The sequence below is a fragment of the Protopterus annectens genome, chromosome 8.part0 (assembly GCF_019279795.1).
Source record: "Protopterus annectens isolate FY-2018-M chromosome 8.part0, PAN1.0, whole genome shotgun sequence".
Classification (NCBI taxonomy): domain Eukaryota; kingdom Metazoa; phylum Chordata; order Ceratodontiformes; family Protopteridae; genus Protopterus; species Protopterus annectens.
Genome location: NC_056741.1, coordinates 1,938,031,152 through 1,938,051,399, shown reverse-complemented (window position 1 = coordinate 1,938,051,399; position 20,248 = coordinate 1,938,031,152). Strand labels below are relative to the sequence as shown.

The following is a 20,248-nucleotide window of genomic DNA, read 5'->3' as shown; positions in this document are numbered from 1 at the left end:
GGGCACTGTCATCCCAGCACTTTCTGTTGGCAATGCACATCCCGGGCAAATCCAACGTAATAGTGGACAGACTGAGCAGAGCAATCTTGTTTCCCCACGAATGGTCGCTCAAACAAGAGATTGCGGACAGGATCTTCCGCAAATGGGGCCAGCCCTCCTGCGATCTCTTCACCAGTCACATCAACAGCAAATGCAGAAGCTATTTTTCCCTAATTCTCACACCAGGTCACTCCCTGAGGGATGCTCTTGTCCACGATTGGCCCTCTGGTCTCCTCTGTGCATTTCCACCAATTCCCCGGATATCCAAATTCTTACAGAAAGCAAAGTTGCTGGGACGAACAGTCATCCTCATAGCCCCTGATTGGCCCTGGCAGATTTGGTTCCCGTTTCTTTACCATCATATTCTGGAAGATCCATGGATACTGGACCTAGTTCCAGACTTGTTGACACATCCGTCAGGGGATCTTCACCCATCATTGCAGACACTGAAGCTAACCGCTTGGCTTCTCCAATTCCTCGTATAGCCAGGTTGTACAATCTTTCCCATGATACTAGTCAGGATTTTTTGGCTTCCCACAAGCCTTCCACCAGAAAATTATATCGTAGTAAATGGAAAAGATTTTCCATTTGGGCTTCTTCCAACAACATTGACCCTTATCAAGCACCATTGTCTTCTATCTTACAATTCTTGACAGAAATCATCAATAAAGGAGCAGTGGCAGCTACGGTACGAGTACAGTTAGCTGCTATGTCTAATTTCCATCTAGGAATTGATGGTTTGAATATTATGGCTCCCCAATTGTCTAAGGCTTTTCTAAATGGTTCCTTTCATATAAGGCCTCTAGTGAAGATGCCTTATTCCCCCTGGAATTTGAATTTTGTTATTTCTTATCATTCTTCCTCCTTTTGAGCCTGCATCATCTTGTGAACTAAAATTCTTGTCGTGGAAAACTATCTTCTTAATAGCCATCACTTCAGCCCGTAGAGCGCCAGAACTCCAAGCCCTTTCCATCAAGCCCCCTTACATGGTCTTCCATACTGTAGAGTATCTCTCGGAACTAATCCATCCTTTCTGCCCAAAGTATGTTGTGAGGTTAACATTGATCAAGTCATTGAGTTGCCAGTTTTCTTCCCTAATCATACCAACAAATTGGAATATATGTTGCATAAACTCTATTTTCATAGACAACATAGATTTTATTTGGACAGAACCAAAGACATTAGAAAATCAGATCAGCTCTTTGTGTCCTTTTCTGAGACCAGGAAAGGTAAACCAGTTGCTAAAACAACCTAAGTGGCTGTCAGATTGCATCACCTATACATATGCTTGTCATAATATGCCATTGTCTAGTTAGGTAAAGGCTCATTCAACCAGAGCAATTTCTACCTAGTCAGCTTTTCAAGCCAAATTGCCTTTGGATAACATCTGTGCAGCAGCCACCTGGTCTTAAACCTCACAAGTTTATAACTCATTACAAAGTGGATAAAGTCTCCAGGAACAAGGCTTCATTTGGTTCTACTGTTCTAAAGAGTGTACGTCCGTGAGCCACCCAAGATCAGGGTGTTAGGGACGCTACCCATCAGTGATGAATGAATGGTGAGATTGAACAACTTCACATAAAGAAGTTATGTACTCACCATAACGTTCGATGTGAATTGTTCCATCTCGCCTTCATTCTCGCGTCCCTCCCTCCTTCCCCCTCCTGGCTGACAGTTGACCTGGAGGCTGTCTTCATCCTGGTTTTTCATTGTGTATTCATTCCTAGGCTGAATAATTATTGTACTATTATATGGTATGCAGCAAACGATCTGAGGTAATTCCAGCAGTGCATTATGGGATAAGGGGTGGGGTCTCGAGCTACTGGAGAACTTTGAGCTTGCTAGTCGGCCGTGTCAGAGCAGAGGAATGGCTCCGAACCTATCACTGTTGAATGAAGGCGAGATGGAACAACTCACATTGGACGTTATGGTGAGTACATAACTTCTTTTTTTGTGAATCATTACAAATTGGACATTAACAGAAGCAGAGTTGCTTTTGGTTCTGCAGTGCTCCGGGATATCCTTTCTTGTGGCCACCCAAGGGTTATGTAGGTCGGGAATCTGATCCCGCCATGAAGAAGAATGAAAAGGATAACATCAGGTTTACAAGTTATGTACTTGCCATAACTTAGCATCTGTGTTGTCCGTTTTCATTCTTCTTCACCTTCTCTCCAGCCATTCCCCAACCTAGTGGTTCCTAGATGACCCATGGAAAATTGCTTGGAAAGTTTGTTCCCAGTTTGAGTCTCTGGTTTAGTTCCTTCTTTTCAGTCTTTGTTATGCACTTTTAGACATTTAGGCAGCAAACTCGATCTGTGGGGGGTGGACTGAGAGTAGAGTATTATGGGAAAAGGGAGGAGCTTGAGGCTTTGATTCTAATCTGTATCAATGCCAGTTTTGATATTGTGCAGTAACTGTTTGCAAGGCTGTTTATGCTGAATGTGATAGTGTCTAGGTGCTCCTTTTGGAACTGTTGGTAGAAAGGTTATGTCTTTATAAATGAGACCACCTGGGAAGATTAGCTTTGGGACTTTTCACCTTCTGTATTGAAAGGATACATCAGGTACAGAAGATAAATGTTAATGGTGGGTGTGAAGGAGAACACCAGATGTCCTGACTGAAATCACTGTTGCAGTATTCCTAACAAATGGGTTATCACTACCGACGTCCAGTCAGAATATCAGAGTTTTACCTTTCCTAGGACATATGTTCAGTGCATGATCTCAGGTAGTATGCATTGGGGTATAAATATGGGTGTATGAGCGTGGCTCATTAGACTATTTCGGTGCCAGCCCAAATGCAGGTCGTGCATTCATTGGACTGCTCTATGTTTGGTCGTTTTGTACCTTTGCTCTGCTGGTTTCCCCAGATAAGTGCATTGTTGGGGAGCCTTCATTTTTACCTTATGATTTTTTTGGTTGAAAGTTGTAGATGTCGGCTAGGAGGGGTAAGTGTGAATGCAGTAGGCAGTGTGTGCAAGTCCCTTGTACAGAATTAATATCTTATTTGTCTAAGCCCAGACCACAATCACAGATCTTGCTGTGTCAGTCATTTGTTCCAAAAACATTTTGGTCTAGGTTGTCTACTCACAACACCTTTCTTGAGACCCAGAGGCTTAAACTTGGCCCAGTCCAAGATGGCTGACTCCAGATCCTCTGACATCCCTCTTCTGTCAGAGAAAGACTTGAGGCCTCAAACAGATCAGCTATCCAGTGTTTCTTATGCTGACGTACCCATTGAGGATGTCCTTCAAGGATGCATCTGCAGTCCTTACATATGGGTTGTCCTGCCTCAGGCAGCCCTTCGGTTGGCCGGATTCCAAAGTCTGGTTCCGGCGTCGGCTGATGTCGCCCCTTCCCCGACGTCAGAGCGCCTGGGGTATAAAAGTGTCAGCCGACGCCATCTTCCCCAATCTTTCTTGCCGTGTGGTGCCCGAAGCAGAAGCAGTTCGCAAGTGCCGGTCGGCCAGCTCCTGTAACTTCAGCTACCGAAGACTTCAAAAAGCTAAGTACCCCATTGGGGACTCTTTCTTGCCTCAGCTGATGTCAGATCAAACGCTTAAAGTTAATTGCTTGACTTGTGGGAAACAAATACCTCATAAGGATTTCCATTCCTACTGCCTCCCCTGCCTAGGCCCAGACCACGACGTCTCGGCCTGTACTGCCTGTGCCTCCTTTAATCGACGCACTCTTAGGCGTCGGTCGGAGTTTGCAGAGGAATTTTTTGGGGCTAGTTTCTCTTATAAAATGCTGCCAGACTCCGACTTCTCATTTATCCAAGAAACGGAAGGACAAGGTCCGACACACGCGGACCGTGGTTTCGGCTGAAACCGCTCCTAGGCTTGCCGCGAGTGTCTTGGTCTCGACTGGAACAGAGTCCTTGGTACTTCCGTTCGTAGAAACCGCTCAATCGACAGCCTCGGTCCCGGAGGCCTTTTCTGAGTCTGTTATAGAATTACCCTCGGAAACCGGTGTTCAGGAACCTATTGACTCCATTCCCCTAGTCAAAACTACTCCAGCACGTGGGGCAGCCAGGCCCCCTGCATCCATATCCATAAAAGCTTTCAATAGGGCTAAAGCTGCTAAGCAACAAAAAACTCTGCCTCCCAAGTCTATTTCTCAGGGATCCACTACAGGTTCTCAGATACTAAGTTTGGCTGAGGACCTTATTTCCTTAATTAGGGGCTCTCAGCCTCATCCGGACAGGGGCTCTCAACCCCCACTAGACAAAAGGCCCAGGGTTGAGTCTGCTGAACCTCAGTCCTCTGAGGCCTCTGATGGCTCTGCTCTATCAGACTACCAGGAGGAGGCCTTCACGGCCTACGAGGATTCTGATGCAGAGGAATCTATTCCCTCTGCCTCCCCTCCTGAAGAGCTGTCCTTTGGGGAGACCCTTCACTCCATGAGAGAGCATTTCCAATGGCAGGACCAGGAATTTTCCGATTCCAGGAAGAGATTAAGGACTTTTCTTCATTTACCTCAGCATAGACCTTTGGCTATTCCTTTTTTTTTTTTAAGTGTCATTGATGATGTGTATTCTGAGTCCAGCACTACCCCTGACACCCTTCCTCCGGCTCCGGTTAAACCCGATAGGTACTACAGGGTCCCAGACTCGCATCATTTCCTTTACAAAGCCCACTCTGCTGACCCAGAAACTATTTCCCAGGGTCCTAAAGGGGTTGCAGCTGCCACTACTAAAAATCCACTCCCCTCTGAAAGGGAGTCCAGGGCTTTAGAGAGATGGGGTAAAAAAGTGTACACTTCTTCCACTCTGTCTATGAGGGCTTTAAATTGTCAATTTCATATGATACAGTACCAAGAGTATTTGTTAGATGAATTGCAGAAAAAACTTTCTTTGCCTGAACCCCTAGATCGTAAGTCACTTCAGGATCTGGTACATAATTCACAACAGGTTAGCAACCATTTCTTGCAGTGTGGTTATGCATTGGAAGCTTCATGTAGGTCAGCAATGACAGGTGCAGTCATACGTAGACATGCCTGGCTGAAGGAACAGTCTCTGCCAGATCATGTTAAGGCTAAGCTTCTGGATGCTCCACTGGAAAAGCAAAAGTTATTTGGCTCCACTGCTCAAGAGGTCTTAAAGAAATTTGAGGAAAAGGCAAAATCTGTACAAACAGTCAAAGATTTCCTCCAGGTACAACCACCAAGATTCAGCAGAAATTGGCCTTCTAAGAATTGGTCCTTTCCAGAAGAGAGATTTCAAAGAGGCAAGCACAGGCGTGCCAGAGGTAGAGGGCAAGCTAGAGGCTCCTACAGAGGACGTCAATGGCAGCCTCCTAACCAGAGAGGTAGTGCAGGTCCAACAACTGCTGCACAAGGACAGACTCAATGACTTCACCTTGACCCCGCCGACCAGGGCTCAATTAGAAGCACCTTTGGGCGGAAAGTTGTCTTTATTCTCAAAAAATTGGCACAGTATTACAAGGGACAAATGGACACTGCAAATAATAGACAAAGGATACAGGTTCCATTTCCATACATTACCAGAAAGAAAGGGAATGCCAAACCTGCCACCAAATCGGAGGGCAGAGGCTTTAAAACAAATTGCCAACCTATTGCAAATGAAAGCTATAGAAAAGGTTCCTCTCGCAGAACAAGGCCAAGGATTTTATTCCAGACTATTCCTTGTCCCAAGAAAAGAAAAACAATGGAGGCCTATTCTCGATTTGTCCGCACTGAATACTTAATACTTATCTCATTGTGCCAAAATTCAAACTGCTGACCCTACAGCAACTCCTTCCCATGCTGGGCAAGGGGTCTTGGCTGGTAACTCTAGACCTCAAGGAGGCATACCTGCATGTCCCTATCAGACAAAGTTGCAGAAGACACCTCAGATTTCTTGCAGGTTCAGAGCATTATCAATTCTCAGCATTGCCCTTTGGCTTATCTACTGCGCCCAGAGTATTCACGAAATGCCTGGCATCAGTAATTGCACACTGCAGACTTCAGGGGATTCAAATATACCCGTATCTGGACGACTGCCTTATACAAGCGGACAGCCAACAAACTTTGGAAAAACATTTGAATTATGCCATCCGCCTACTACAGGCCTTGGGATACACAGTCAACATTCACAAGTCAAGACTTGTGCCATCCCAAAGAATAACTTTTCTGGGTGCGGAACTAGATACAACCACCCAAATGGCTTTTCTCACAGAAGAAAAACAGACAACTACCGGATTACTTCAAAAATCTAACAAAACAAACTCAGATGACTGCAAGGAAAATCCTGCAGGCTCAGGGTTACATGGCATCGTGCATTCTTCTGATTCCACAAGCAAGGCTGCATATGAGAAAACTACAATGGTACCTAAGGAGTTTATGGTCTCAGCACAATCACAGCCTAGAAGCTTTGATACCACTCATTCCATGCCTTCAAAAGGAATTTCTGTGGTGGGCCCAAGCAAGCCAGTCAAACTGGGGCCTGCCTTTCGGCAGACCAGTAACCAGCCAAACCATTATCTCGGACGCTTCAGACCATGGATGGGGAGCACATATGGAGGACAGATGCATCCAAGGTCTATGGTCTCAGAAAGAATTGCGCATGCACATAAACCAAAAGGAAATGCTGGCAGTGATTCATGCAATCGAGGCCTTCAAGCTCTTTCTACATCAGGGCCACCTGCTAATAAGGACAGACAATACCCCAGTTATGTGGTACATAAACAAGCAAAGGAGGTACCCATTCCTACCCTCTTTGCAGACTAGCAATGAATCTTTGGGAACTTTCCCTAAAACTCAGTATAGAGCTGCAATCCCAGTTTGTGCCAGGAAAAGACAATATACTGGCGGACAGCCTAAGCAGAAATACCATGGACCCGCACAAATTGATGCTGCACCCAGACATCTTCCTTCAGATAACACAATCATGGGGGAGGCCGGACATAGATCTTTTTGCCTCCCACCACAATCATCAGCTGAAGAAATTCTGCACAAGGACATACCACCCACAAGCATGGAAAGTGGACGCCCTCTCTTTCAGTTGGAATACTCTAACAGTGTATGCGTTTCCACCTCTCCCACTAATGACAAAGGTCTTACTGAAAATCAAGACAGAGCAGCCAAAAGTGATTCTAATAGCCCCGGACTGGCCAAGGCAGCACTGGTACCCACTGTTACGGACCCTGTCGCACACGAAACCATGGCCTCTACCACTATGGACACTCCTTCTGACACAGCACAATTACAAAACTCTGCACTCCAGCCTGAAAACCCTGCAGCTGACAGCCTGGAGAATACCTTGACTCCTCACCAGGAAAAGCTATCCAAGAGAGTGAAGGATATCATCATGGAAGCTCACAGACCTTCCACGAGAAAGACATATTCAGCAAAATGGAAAAGATTCCACACTTGAAGCACCGCAAAGGGCCTAGATGCCACAGTGATGAGCATGGCACATATCCTGGAATACTTGGCAGACATGCTCCATAATGGCCTTTCTTACTCTTCCATAAAAATTCATGCTTCAGCAATTTCAGCAGAATACAATACTGATCCACCTGTCTTCTCTCATCCTCTCCTAAGGCAATTTCTAAGAGGAATTAAGAACATCAATTCTCCAAGAAAACCACCAGTGCCTACATGGGACCTTAAAGTCAACTTTTCCAACATGAAGTTACCTCCCTTTGAACCAGCAGCATCTTCAGAGTTACAGTTCCTGTCTTGGAAGACTGCCTTCCTTCTGGCCATAACCTCAGCAAGAAGAGTATCTGAATTGCAGGCACTCGTGGCAGTACAACCATTTCTTATTTTTCATCAGGACAGAGTCTCCTTGAGAACCAATCCTTCATTCATGCCAAAGGTGGTATCCAGGGTCTCTTTGAACCAAGCTATTCACCTGCCTACCTTCTTTCCAAACCCACAAAACAAGGGAGAGAAACTTCTGCATACCCTGGACATTCACAGACAGTTACGCTACTTCTTGGACAGAACTAAGACTTTCAGAAAAACTGACCAGCTGTTGGTAGCATATGCTGCAGGCATTCAAGGAAAAGCAATTTCCAAACTGACAATTTCAAAATGGATAGGAAATTGCATTCGGTTCTGCTATTCTTATGGAAAAGCTGTGCCAGCTAACATCAGACCTCATTCCACCAGAGCTACAGCCACCTCCACAGCCTTCTTAAGAGGGATGGCTACCAAGGACATTTTAGAAGCTGCTACATGGAGCTCTGTGCATACATTTTCCAAGCATTACAATTTACCCTTATATTCCAGATCCAGAGCAGGCTTTGCTACGGCAGTCCTGCAGGGCATTTTTAGCTACACCATCGTTTTCTTAGAGCCTACCACCCCCAGCTTGGCTATGGTATTCTACCCATATGTAAGGAATGCAGATGCATCCTTGAAGGACATAGTGCAGTTTTGTACCTACCATAAATGTAGATGTCCGATAGGTATGCATCTGCAGTCAGGTTTACCCTCCCTCCTTCCCCTCTGTGGTACTTCTTGGGTACTTATCCCTCTTATAGCTAGCTGGGGTTATCTATTATGGTGTATTTGTTTTATATTACTGTGCATGTTTGCAATATTTTGTATTTCTACCAAATATAGCCTTCCTTAGAGGGCACCTGGCATCTGGGGCAAGAAAAACTGAGGAAGATGGCGTTGGCTGACACTTTTATACCCCAGGCGCTCTGACGTCGGGGAAGGGGCGACATCAGCCGACGCCGGACCCAGACTTTGGAATCTGGCCGACCGAAGGGCTGCCTGAGGCAGGACAACCGATATGTAAGGACTGCAGATGCATACCTATCGGACATCTACATTTATAGTAGGTACAAAACTGTACTTTATGCAACTCTCTATATGTTGGACTACTGCTCAATTGCCCATTACTGAGACTCCGTCGGAGGCTGGTATGACTCTTGAGGTCTTGCAAACTGCTGATGCATCCAAGGAACCCAATCCCATCATTTCAGAAGGATTGCACTGCATCCCGCAAATTTTTGTTAGAGAAGACATCCTAGGCCCTCTAATAGAGGTCAGACACTGTACTGAACCTCTGCGCCTCTTCCAGTCCGACATCATGCTTTAAAAAAGTAAAAACAGAAAACTAAGCATGTGGCCTCTCTATCAAGAATTGGGGAGAAAGAGTGTATGGACTTTGAGGGTTGCTCAAAACGATTGCCTTTGAAACCACCTGCTTTTTGTCTCTCCAGGTACAGTCTACGATGTCCTTCAAGGATGCATCTGCAGTCCTAACATATGGGTTGTCCTGCCTCAGGCAGCCCTTCGGTCGGCCGGATTCCAAAGTCTGGGTCTGGCCTCGGCTTTTGTCGCACTTCACCCGACGTCATAGCTGCTGTTTATTGGGTATAAAGGCATCAGCCGACACCATTTTCCCCAGTCTTTCTTGCCGCGTGGTGCCCGAAGCAGAAGCTGTTCGCAAGTGCCGGTCGGTCAGATCCAGAGATTTCTACTACCGAGGACTTCTAAAAAGCTAAGTACCCCGTTGGGGACTCTTTCTTGCCTCAGCCGATGTCAGGAAAAAGTAAATAATTGTTTAACTTGTGGGAAACAAATACCTCATAATGATTTCCACTCTTACTGCCTTCCTTGCTTAGGCCCAGACCACGACGTATCAGCTTGTCTAGCCTGTGCTTCCTTCAACCGACAGACACTTAGACGTCGGTCGGAGTTTGCAGAGGAGTTTTTTGGTCCCGCTTTTGCTTACAAAATGCCGTCGGAGACTCCGGCTACACAAATAGCTAAAAAGCGCAAGGAAAAGGACCGACACTCGCGGTCCGCGGTTTCGGCGGAAACCGCGGTTAGGCCAACCGCGAGTGTCTCTGTTTCGGCTGAAACAGAGTCCTCGGTTCTTCCTTCAGCCGAAAGCATGCCTCCTATAGCCGAGGCCTCACAGGGCATGGTCGAATCTGCTACTGAAATTACTGCTACAGAAGCAGGCACCCAGGATTTGTCAGGTACTATTCCTTTAGACATATCTACCCCTGCATGTGCGGCTGCTAGACCCCCTGCTTCTATGTCCATCAAGGCTTTTGCCAGGGCTAAAGCAGCTAAATCTTCTAAGGCCTTACCTGCTAAAACTCCCCCACATAGGCCTACGTCTAGTTCACAAATACTCAGCCTGGCTGAGGATCTCATTTCTTTGATCAGGGGATCCCAACCTCACCCAGACAGGGCCTCTCAGCCCCATTCAGATAAGAGGCCTAGGACTGAACCCCCGGAACCTGTCTCTACAGACTATTCCTCGGAGGATTCGGACATTACAGACCCTCAGGAAGGCCCATATTCTCCTTATGAGGATTCTGATGCAGAAGACTCCATTCCTTCTGCTTCTCCTCCTGAAGAATTTTCTTTTGGGGAAACCTTACATGCTATGAGGGAGCATTTCCAATGGCAGGGCCAGGATTTTTCAGATTCAAGGAAAAGGCTAAGGACTTTTTTACACTTACCACAGCATAGGCCTTTAGCCATTCCTCCAGTACTAACAGTAGTTGATGATGCATTTAATGATGCCTGTACTGCTCCTGATTCTCTTCCTCCGGCCCCTGCCAAGCCTGACGGATATTACAGGGTCCCGGACACACACTACCATTTGTATAAGGCTCCTGTTGCAGACCCTGAAACCATTTCACAGGGCCCGAAAGGTGTGGCAGCTGCTTCTGCCAAAATCCCTCTCCCCTCTGATAGGGAATCTAGAGCATTAGAGAGATGGGGTAAAAAGGTTTATACTTCTGCTGCTCTTTCGGCTAGGGCCTTAAACTGTCAATTTCACATGATTCAGTATCAGGAATTTTTGTTAGACCAGCTAAATAAAAAATTGTCCTCTCCTGAACCTATAGACCGTAAGTCTCTTCAGGATTTGGTACATAACTCTCAGCAGGTCAGTAACCATTTCCTAAAATGTGGCTATGATGCACTGGAGGCTTCCTTTAGATCAGCTATGACTGGAACAGTGATTCGAAGACATGCATGGCTAAAAGAACAATCCTTACCAGACCATGTTAAATCGAAACTCCTAGATGCTCCCATGGAGAAACAAAGTTTGTTTGGCTCCCCTGCACAGGAGGTTCTAAAAAAGGTGGAAGAAAAAGCAAAATCTGTCCAAACAGTCAAGGATTTCTTACAGGTCCAACCTCCGAGGTTTAGCAGAAATTGGCCTTCGAAAAATTGGTCCTTTCCAGACACCTCCAGAGCACAGAGAGGCAGAAATAGACACCCAAGAGGCAGAAATCAATCTAGGGGTGCCTACAGGGGACGTCAGTGGCAACCTACCAATCAGTGAAGTACTGCCACAGATTCAACTACAACCACCTCCACAGGACAGATACAATGACTTGGCTCTGATACCGCCTACCAGGGAACAACTGGAAGCTCCTTGGGAAAGCTTGCTTTATTTTCAGACAACTGGCATTACATTACAGGACACAAATGGACTTTACAAACAATAGACAAGAGCTACAGGTTTCACTTCCACACTCTACCAAAAAAGAGGGGAATGCCAAACCTACCACCAAGCCAAAAAACAGATGCTCTAAGACAAATCAACAACTTACTAAGAATGAGAGCTATAGAAAAGGTGCCACCTATGGAACAAGGCCAAGGATTTTACTCCAGGCTTTTCCTGGTACCAAGAAAAGAAAATCAATGGAGACCTATTCTCGACTTGTCCGCACTGAACACATACCTCATTGTTCCAAAATTCAAAATGCTGACCCTCCAGCAGCTTCTTCCCATGCTGGGCAAGGAGTCTTGGCTGGTGACTCTAGATCTCAAGGAGGCATACCTGCACGTCCCTATACGACCAGATTGCAGCAGATACCTCAAATTTCTTGCAGGATCAGAGCATTATCAATTCTCAGCATTGCCCTTTGGCTTATCTACTGTGCCCAGAGTATTCACGAAATGCTTGGCATCAGTAATTGCTCATTGCAGGCTTCAGGGAATTCAAATTTACCCATACCTGGACGACTGCCTAATACAAGCAGACAACAAGGCAAAATTAACAAAAGATTTGGAAAATGTCATACAACTGTTGCAAGCCTTGGGATACACAGTCAACATGCAGAAGTCAAGACTAGTACCATCCCAAAGGATAACATTCTTGGGGGCAGAACTGGACACATCAACTCAGATGGCCTTTCTCACAGAAGAAAAACAAAAGCAACTACCAGCCTATTTCATGTCATTAACAAAACAAACTCAGCTTACTGCAAGGAAAGTCCTGCAAGCCCTGGGTTACATGGCATCCTGCATAATATTGATTCCATGCCAGGCTACATATGAGAAAGTTACAATGGTACCTAAGGAATGTATGGTCTCAACACCAGCACAGTCTAGAAGACCAGATTCCAATAATTCCATGCCTGAAGCAAGAATTCCTGTGGTGGGCTCAGGCCTGTCAGTTGAACAGAGGCTTGCCTTTCCACAAACCACAGCCAAGCCAGACCATCACCACGGACGCCTCAGACCTAGGATGGGGGGCTCACATGGTGGACAAGTGTATACAAGGCCTATGGACCCAAGACCAGCTGAAACTACACATAAATCTAAAGGAGATGCTGGCAGTGAAATATGCGATCCAGGCATTCAGACCACTCCTTCAACAGGGTCATCTGCTCATAAGGATGGATAATACCACAGTCATGTGGTACATCAACAAACAGGGAGGTACGCATTCATATCCTGTATGCCGGATGGCAATGGACCTGTGGAATGTGGCCCTGAACCTCAACATTCTACTTCAGGCCAGATTTGTACCAGGAAAAGAAAATTCTCTAGCAGACACCTTAAGCAGAACTACCACGGATGCTCACGAATGGATGCTGCATCCAGATATTTTCAAAGCCATAACAAAGAAATGGGGACTACCACAGATAGACCTATTTGCCTCCCCAAACAATCACCAATTGAAGAAATTCTGCACAAGAGCGTACCTCCCACTTGCTTGGAGGGTGGACTCACTTTCCTTCAGCTGGAAAAACCTAACAGCATATGCATTTCCACCTCTTCCCTTGATGTACAAAGTTCTACTGAAGATCAAAGAGGATCAACCAAGGGTAATTCTGATAGCTCCAGACTGGCCGAGACAACATTGGTACCCGCTACTGAGAAGCATGTCTCGGACACACGCATGGCATCTACCTCTATGTCCCTTACTACTAACACAGGACAACTACAAGATCCTACATCCAAACTTGAAAACACTGCAACTAGCTGCTTGAAATATTGCATAAAACAAAATAACCCAGATTTATCTCAGAGGGTTAAGGACATTATCCTGGAGGCACGCAGACCCTCCACAAGGAAGACTTATTCAGCCAAGTGGAAAAGATACCTCGTTTGGAGTACAGCAAGGGGAGAAAATGTCTCATTGGCAAGCATAGCACACATCCTGGAATATTTAGCAGAGCTGTTCCATAATGGCCTGTCTTACTCCTCCATTAAGATTCATGCATCAGCAATTTCAGCAGAATACAACTTGGATCCTCCGGTCTTCTCTCATCCTCTACTCTGGCAGTTCTTGAGAGGAATCAAAAATGTAAAGCCTCCAAGGAAACCGCCTTTACCTACATGGGACCTCAACTTTGTGCTGGAAAAGTTAACTATTCCCCCTTTTGAACCAGTAGCAACAGCAGAATTACAATTCTTGTCTTGGAAAACTGCTTTCCTACTAGCAATCACTTCAGCAAGAAGGGTATCTGAGTTACAGGCATTAATGGCAGTACAACCCTTTCTTATCTTCCATCAGGACAGAGTATCTCTGAGAACCAACCCTACCTTTATGCCAAAAGTGGTCTCCAGAGTATCATTGAACCAAGCGATTCATTTACCTACATTCTTCCCCAACCCACAGAACAGGGGGGAAAGACTGCTACATACCTTGGATGTGCACAGACAATTACGCTACTATCTGGACAGAACTAAGACCAGCAGAAAAACTGACCAGCTTCTGGTAGCATATGCAACAGGAATGCAAGGAAAAGCAATTTCAAAACAGACAATCTCAAAATGGATAGGAAATTACATTCGGTTTTGTTACTCTTTTCATGGAAAGACCACTCCTGATAATATCAGACCTCATTCCACAAGAGCTACAGCCACCACTACAGTTTTCCTACGAGAAGTGGCTACCAAAGACATTTTAGAAGCTGCTACCTGGAGCTCCGTGCATACATTTGCCAAGCATTACAATCTTCCTTTATACTCTAGATCCCGAGCAGGCTTTGCAACTGCTGTTTTGCAAGGGATCTTAACTACACCATCTTTATCTTAGTGCCTCCTCCCCCAGTTTGGCTATGGTATTCTACCCATATGTTAGGACTGCAGATGCATCCTTGAAGGACATAGTACAGTTTTGTACCTACCATAAATGTAGATGTCCGATAGGTATGCATCTGCAGTCAGGATTACCCACCCTCCTTCCCCTCTGTGGTACTCCTAGAGTATTTACCCATCTTTTAGCTAGCTGGGGGAATCTGTTATGGTGTATTTGTTTGTATATATGTATATATATATATATTTATATTGTTTGCTCTCTACTGTTTGGAATTATTTGCATTTATCCAAATTTAGCCTTACTAGAGGGCACCTGGCATCTGGGGCAAGAAACACTGAGGAAAATGGTGTCGGCTGATGCCTTTATACCCAATAAACAGCAGCTATGACGTTGGGTGAAGTGCGACATCAGCAGAGGCCAGACCCAGACTTTGGAATCCGGCCGACCGAAGGGCTGCCTGAGGCAGGACAACCCATATGTTAGGACTGCAGATGCATACCTATCGGACATCTACATTTATGGTAGGTACAAAACTGTACTTTTCCACAACACACCCTGGATGTCCTTCAAGGATGCATCTGCAGTCATAACATATGGGTTGTCCTGCCTCAGGCAGCCCTTCGGTCGGCCAGATGCCAAAGTCTGGGTCTGGCCTCGGCTGATGTCGCACTTTCCCCGACGTCAGAGCGTCTGGAGTATAAAAGCATCAGCCGACGCCATTTTCCTCTGTCTTTCTTGCCGCGCGGTGCCCGAAGCAGAAGCAGTTCGCAAGTGCCGGTCGGTCAGATCCTGTGATTCAGCTACCGAAGACTTCGAAAAAGCTAAGTACCCCGTTGGGGACTCTTTCTTGCCTCAGCAGATGTCAGATAAAGTAAATTGTTTAACTTGTGGGAAGCAAATACCTCATAAGGATTTCCACTCTTACTGCCTCCCTTACTTAGGCCCAGACCACGATGTCTCGGCCTGTTCAGCCTGTGCTTCCTTCAACCGACGAACTCTTAGACGTCGGTCGGAGTTTGCAGAGGAATTCTTTGGGGCTAATTTCACATATAAGATGCCGTTGGAGACTCCGACATCGCATTTGGTGAAAAAACGGAAGGACAAGGACCAACACTCGCGGCCCGCGGTTTCGGCTGAAACCACGGTTAGGCCTACCGCGAGTGTCTCGGTTTCGGCTGAAACAGAGTCCTCGGTACTTCCTTTGAACGAATCCACTCAACCGACCACCGCGGCCCTGGAGGCCCCGGCTGAGTCGGCTACTGAGCTACCAACTGAAACCAGTGCCCAGGAAATGTCCGACACCATTCCTTTGGACAAATCTTCTCCTGCACGTGGTGCAGCCCGGCCCCCCTGCATCCATGTCCATTAAGGCTTTTTCCAGGGCTAAAGCTGCTAAAGCTTTGCCTCCCAAGACTACCTCTCAGAGGCCTTCTTCCAGTTCTCAGATCCTCAGCCTTGCAGAGGATCTTATCTCTTTAATTAGAGGTTCTCAGCCTCACCCGGACAGGGGCTCTCATCCACCACCAGACAAAAGGCCCAGGACTGAGCCCTCTGACCAACACTCTTCAGGTGAGTCTACGGATGGCTCTGTGTTGTCAGATCACCAGGAGGAGGCTTATTCGGCCTAGGAGGATTCTGATGCTGAAGAATCCATCCCTTCGGCCTCCCCTTCTGAAGAGTTTTCCTTTGAGACACTACACTCTATGAGAGAACATTGTCAATGGCAGGGTCAGGAATTTTCTGATTCTTGAAAGAGATTAAGGACCTTTTTGCATTTGCCTCAGCATAGGCCCTTAGCTATATCTCCTGTTTTGAATGTGATTGATGATGTGTACAATGATGTTAGTACAGCCCCTGATTCTTTCCCTCCGGCTCCTGCCAAACCTGATGGATACTACAGGGTGCCGGATTCTCATCTACATCTGTACAAGGCCCATTCTGCAGACCCAGATACTATCTCTCAGGGCCCAAAAGGGGTTGCAGCTGCCACTGCCAAGAATCCTCTACCTTCTGAAAGGGAGTCTAGAGCTTTAGAGAGATGGGGAAAAAAGGTATAAACTTCTGCAACTCTTTCCATGAGGGCATTAAATTGTCAATTTCATATGATACAGTACCAAGAGTATTTGCTAGATGAATTGCATAAGAAGCTTTCCTCTTCTGAACCCCTTGACCGTAAATCCCTTCAGGATCTAGTACATAACTCTCAGCAGGTTAGTAATCACTTTTTGCAGTGTGGTTATGATGCACTGGAAGCTTCATGTAGGTCAGCTATGACTGGGGCAGTTATTCGTAGGCATGCCTGGTTGAAGGAACAATCTTTACCAGACCATGTTAAAGCTAAACTCCTGGATGCTCCAATGGAAAAACAAAAATTATTTGGTTCCTCGGCTCAGGAGGTCTTAAAGAAGTTTGAAGAAAAGGCAAAATCTGTGCAAACAGTTAAGGACTTTCTCCAAGTACAACCACCGAGATTCAGCAGAAACTGGCCTACTAAGAATTGGTCCTTTCCAGACTCTGACAGATCCCAGAGGGGCAGGAACAGGCGTCCCAGAGGTAGAGGGCAAGCTAGAGGCTCCTACAGAGGCCGTCAGTGGCAGCCTACCAACCAGAGAGGTAGTACAGGAACAGCAACAACTACTACTACTCCTGGACAGACTCAAATGACTTTCCTTTGATTCCGCCGACCAGGGCTCAATTGGAAGCACCATTGGGCGGAAAGCTTTCTTTATTCTCAAAAAACTGGCATTACATTACAAGGGACACATGGACACTGCAAATAATAGACAAAGGATACAGGTTCCACTTCCACACTTTGCCAAGAAGAAACGGAATGCCAAACCTGCCACCAAATCAGAGGGTAGAGGCTTTAAAGCAGATCAACAACTTAATACAAATGAAAGCCATAGAAAAGGTACCTCTTTCAGAACAAGGCCAGGGATTTTACTCCAGATTATTCCTTGTTCCAAGAAATGAAAATCAATGGAGGCCTATTCTCGACCTGTCCGCACTGAATACTTCCCTCATTGTGCCAAAATTCAAGATGCTGACCCTACAGCAACTTCTTCCCATGCTGGGCAAGGAGTCTTGGCTGGTAACTCTAGATCTCAAGGAGGCATACCTGCATGTCCCTATTCGGCAAAGTTGCCGAAGACACCTCAGATTTCTTGCAGGATCAGAGCATTATCAATTCTCAGTATTGCCCTTTGGCTTATCTACTGCGCCCAGAGTATTCACGAAATGCCTGGCATCAGTAATTGCACACTCCAGACTTCAGGGGATTCAAATCTACCCATATCTGGACGACTGCCTTATACAAGCGGACAACAAGAGAAATTTGATAAAGGACTTGGATTATGCCATCCACCTATTGCAGGCCTTGGGATACACAGTCAACATCCAAAAATCAAGACTTGTTCCATCCCAAAGGATAACCTTTTTAGGTGCAGATCTAGACACAACCACCCAAATGGCCTTTCTCACAGAAGAAACAAAAACAACTTCCGGATTACTTCAGGCATCTGACAAGACAAACTCCGCTAACTGCAAGGAAAATCCTGCAGGCCCTGGGTTACATGGCATCCTGCATAATTCTGATTCCACAAGCCAGGCTGCATATGAGAAAATTACAATGGTACCTAAGGAGTGTATGGTCTCAGCACAGTCACAGTTTGGAAGCTTTGATACCAATCATTCCTTGCCTTCAAAAGGAATTCCTGTGGTGGGCTCAAGCCTGCCAGTCCAACAGAGGGTTACATTTCAACCAAAAGCAAGACAAACCATCACCACGGATGCTTCAGACCGAGGATGGGGAGCACACATGGAGGGCAAATGTATCCAAGGCCTATGGTCTCAAGGACAGCTGCACATGCACATAAACCAAAAGGAAATGCTGGCAGTGATGCACGCAATCGAGGCCTTCAAACACTTCCATCAAGGCCACCTGTTAATAAGGACAGACAACACCACAGTCATGTGGTACATAAACAAGCAATGAGGCACTCATTCCTACCCTGTATGCAGGCTGGCCATGAATCTGTGGGAACTATGCTTGAAACTCAATATCCAACTACAGTCCCAGTTCGTGCCAGGGAAAGAAAATGTACTGGCAGACAGCTTAAGCAGAATTACCATGGATGCACATGAATGGATGCTGCACCCAGACATCTTTCTTCTCATAACACAAGCATGGGGAAAGCCGGAGATAGATCTGTTCGCCTCGCCCCACAATCATCAACTGAAGACATTCTGCTCAAGGTCGTACCACCCACAAGCTTGGACGGTGGACTCTCTCTCTCTTTCAGCTGGAAAGCTCTAAAAGTCTATGCCTTCCCACCTCTCCCATTAATGTCCAAGGTTTTACTGAAGATCAGGGCAGAACAGCCAAGAGTGATTCTGATAGCTCCAGACTGGCCAAGGCAGCACTAGTACCCACTTTTGAGGAGCATGTCACAGACGAAACCGTGGCCTCTCCTTCTATGGCCACTTCTTCTGACGCAAAACAATTTCAAGATCATGCATCCCAACTTGAAAACATTGCGGCTAACTGCCTGGAAAATTCCATAAACCCTCCTCAGAATAACTTATCACAGAGAGTAAAGGACATTATTATGGAAGCCCGCAGACCTTCCAGAAGGAAGACATACTCAGCAAAATGGAAAAGATTTCTCATTTGGAACACAACAAAAGGCTTAGATGTGACATTGGCAAGCATGGCACATATTCTGGAATACTTAGCTGAATTGTACCACAATGGCCTTGTCCTATTCTTCCATTAAGATTCATGCCTCAGCAATTTCAGCAGAATACAATGTTGATCCACCTATCTTCTCGCATCCTCTCCTCAGGCAATTTCTGAGAGGAATCAAAAACATCAATCCTCCAAGGAAACCTCCTTTACCTACTTGGGATCTCAACTTTGTGCTGGAGAAGCTAACACTTCCTCCCTTTGAACCAGCAGCATCGGCGGATCTACAGTTTCTATCTTGGAAAACTGCTTGTCCTTCTGGCCATAACTTCAGCAGGAAGAGTATCTGAGTTGCAAGCTTTAATGGCAGTACAGCCATTTCTTATCTTCCATCCAGACAAAGTTTCATTGAGAACCGATCCTACTTTTATGCCAAAGGTGGTATCTAGGGTATCCTTAAACCAAGCTATTCACTTGCCTACATTCTTCCCAAATCGACAAAATAAAGGGGAAAAACTTCTACACACTCTGGATATACACAGACAACTACGCTACTACTTGGACAGAAATTAAAGTTACAGAAAGACTGACCAACTCCTTGTAGCATATGCTGCTGGGATACAAGGAAAAGCAATTTCCAAACAGACAATTTCAAAGTGGATAGGAAATTGCATTCGATTTTGTTACTCCTTTCATGGAAAGACGGTTCCTGCAAACATTAGGCCTCATTCCACGAGGGCCACAGCCACCACAGCAGCCTTCCTAAGAGGGGTGGCTACCAAGGACATTTTAGAAGCTGCTACATGGAGCTCCGTGCATACATTTGCCAAGCATTACAATTTACCTTTATACTCAAGATCCAGAGCAGGTTTTGCTACAGCAGTCCTGCAAGGTATCTTAACTACACCATCCTTTTCGTAGTACCTCTTCCCCCAGATTGGCTATGGTATTCTACCCATATGTTATGACTGCAGATGCATCCTTGAAGGACATAGTACAGTTGTGTACCTACCATAAATGTAGATGTCCGATAGGTATGCATCTGCAGTCAGGTTTACCCTCCCTCCTTCCCCTCTGTGGTATTCCTAGGGTACTTACCCCTCCATTAGCTAGCTGGGGGATCTATTATGGTGTATTTGTTTGTGTATATATATGTATATATTTTGAAAATGTTTGGAATTTATTGCATTCCTCCAAATTTGGCCTTCCTAGAGGGCACCTGGCATCTGGGGCAAGAAACACTGAGGAAAATGGCGTCTG

General features: G+C 45.9%; 1 protein-coding gene across 4 annotated transcripts in view; it reads left to right on the top strand.

The window, feature by feature from the left end:
- Window positions 1-20,248, top strand: part of CTCF (CCCTC-binding factor) — a 2,058,695-nt gene that overhangs the window by 327,827 nt on the left and 1,710,620 nt on the right. The gene's annotated exons all lie outside the window — the stretch shown is intronic.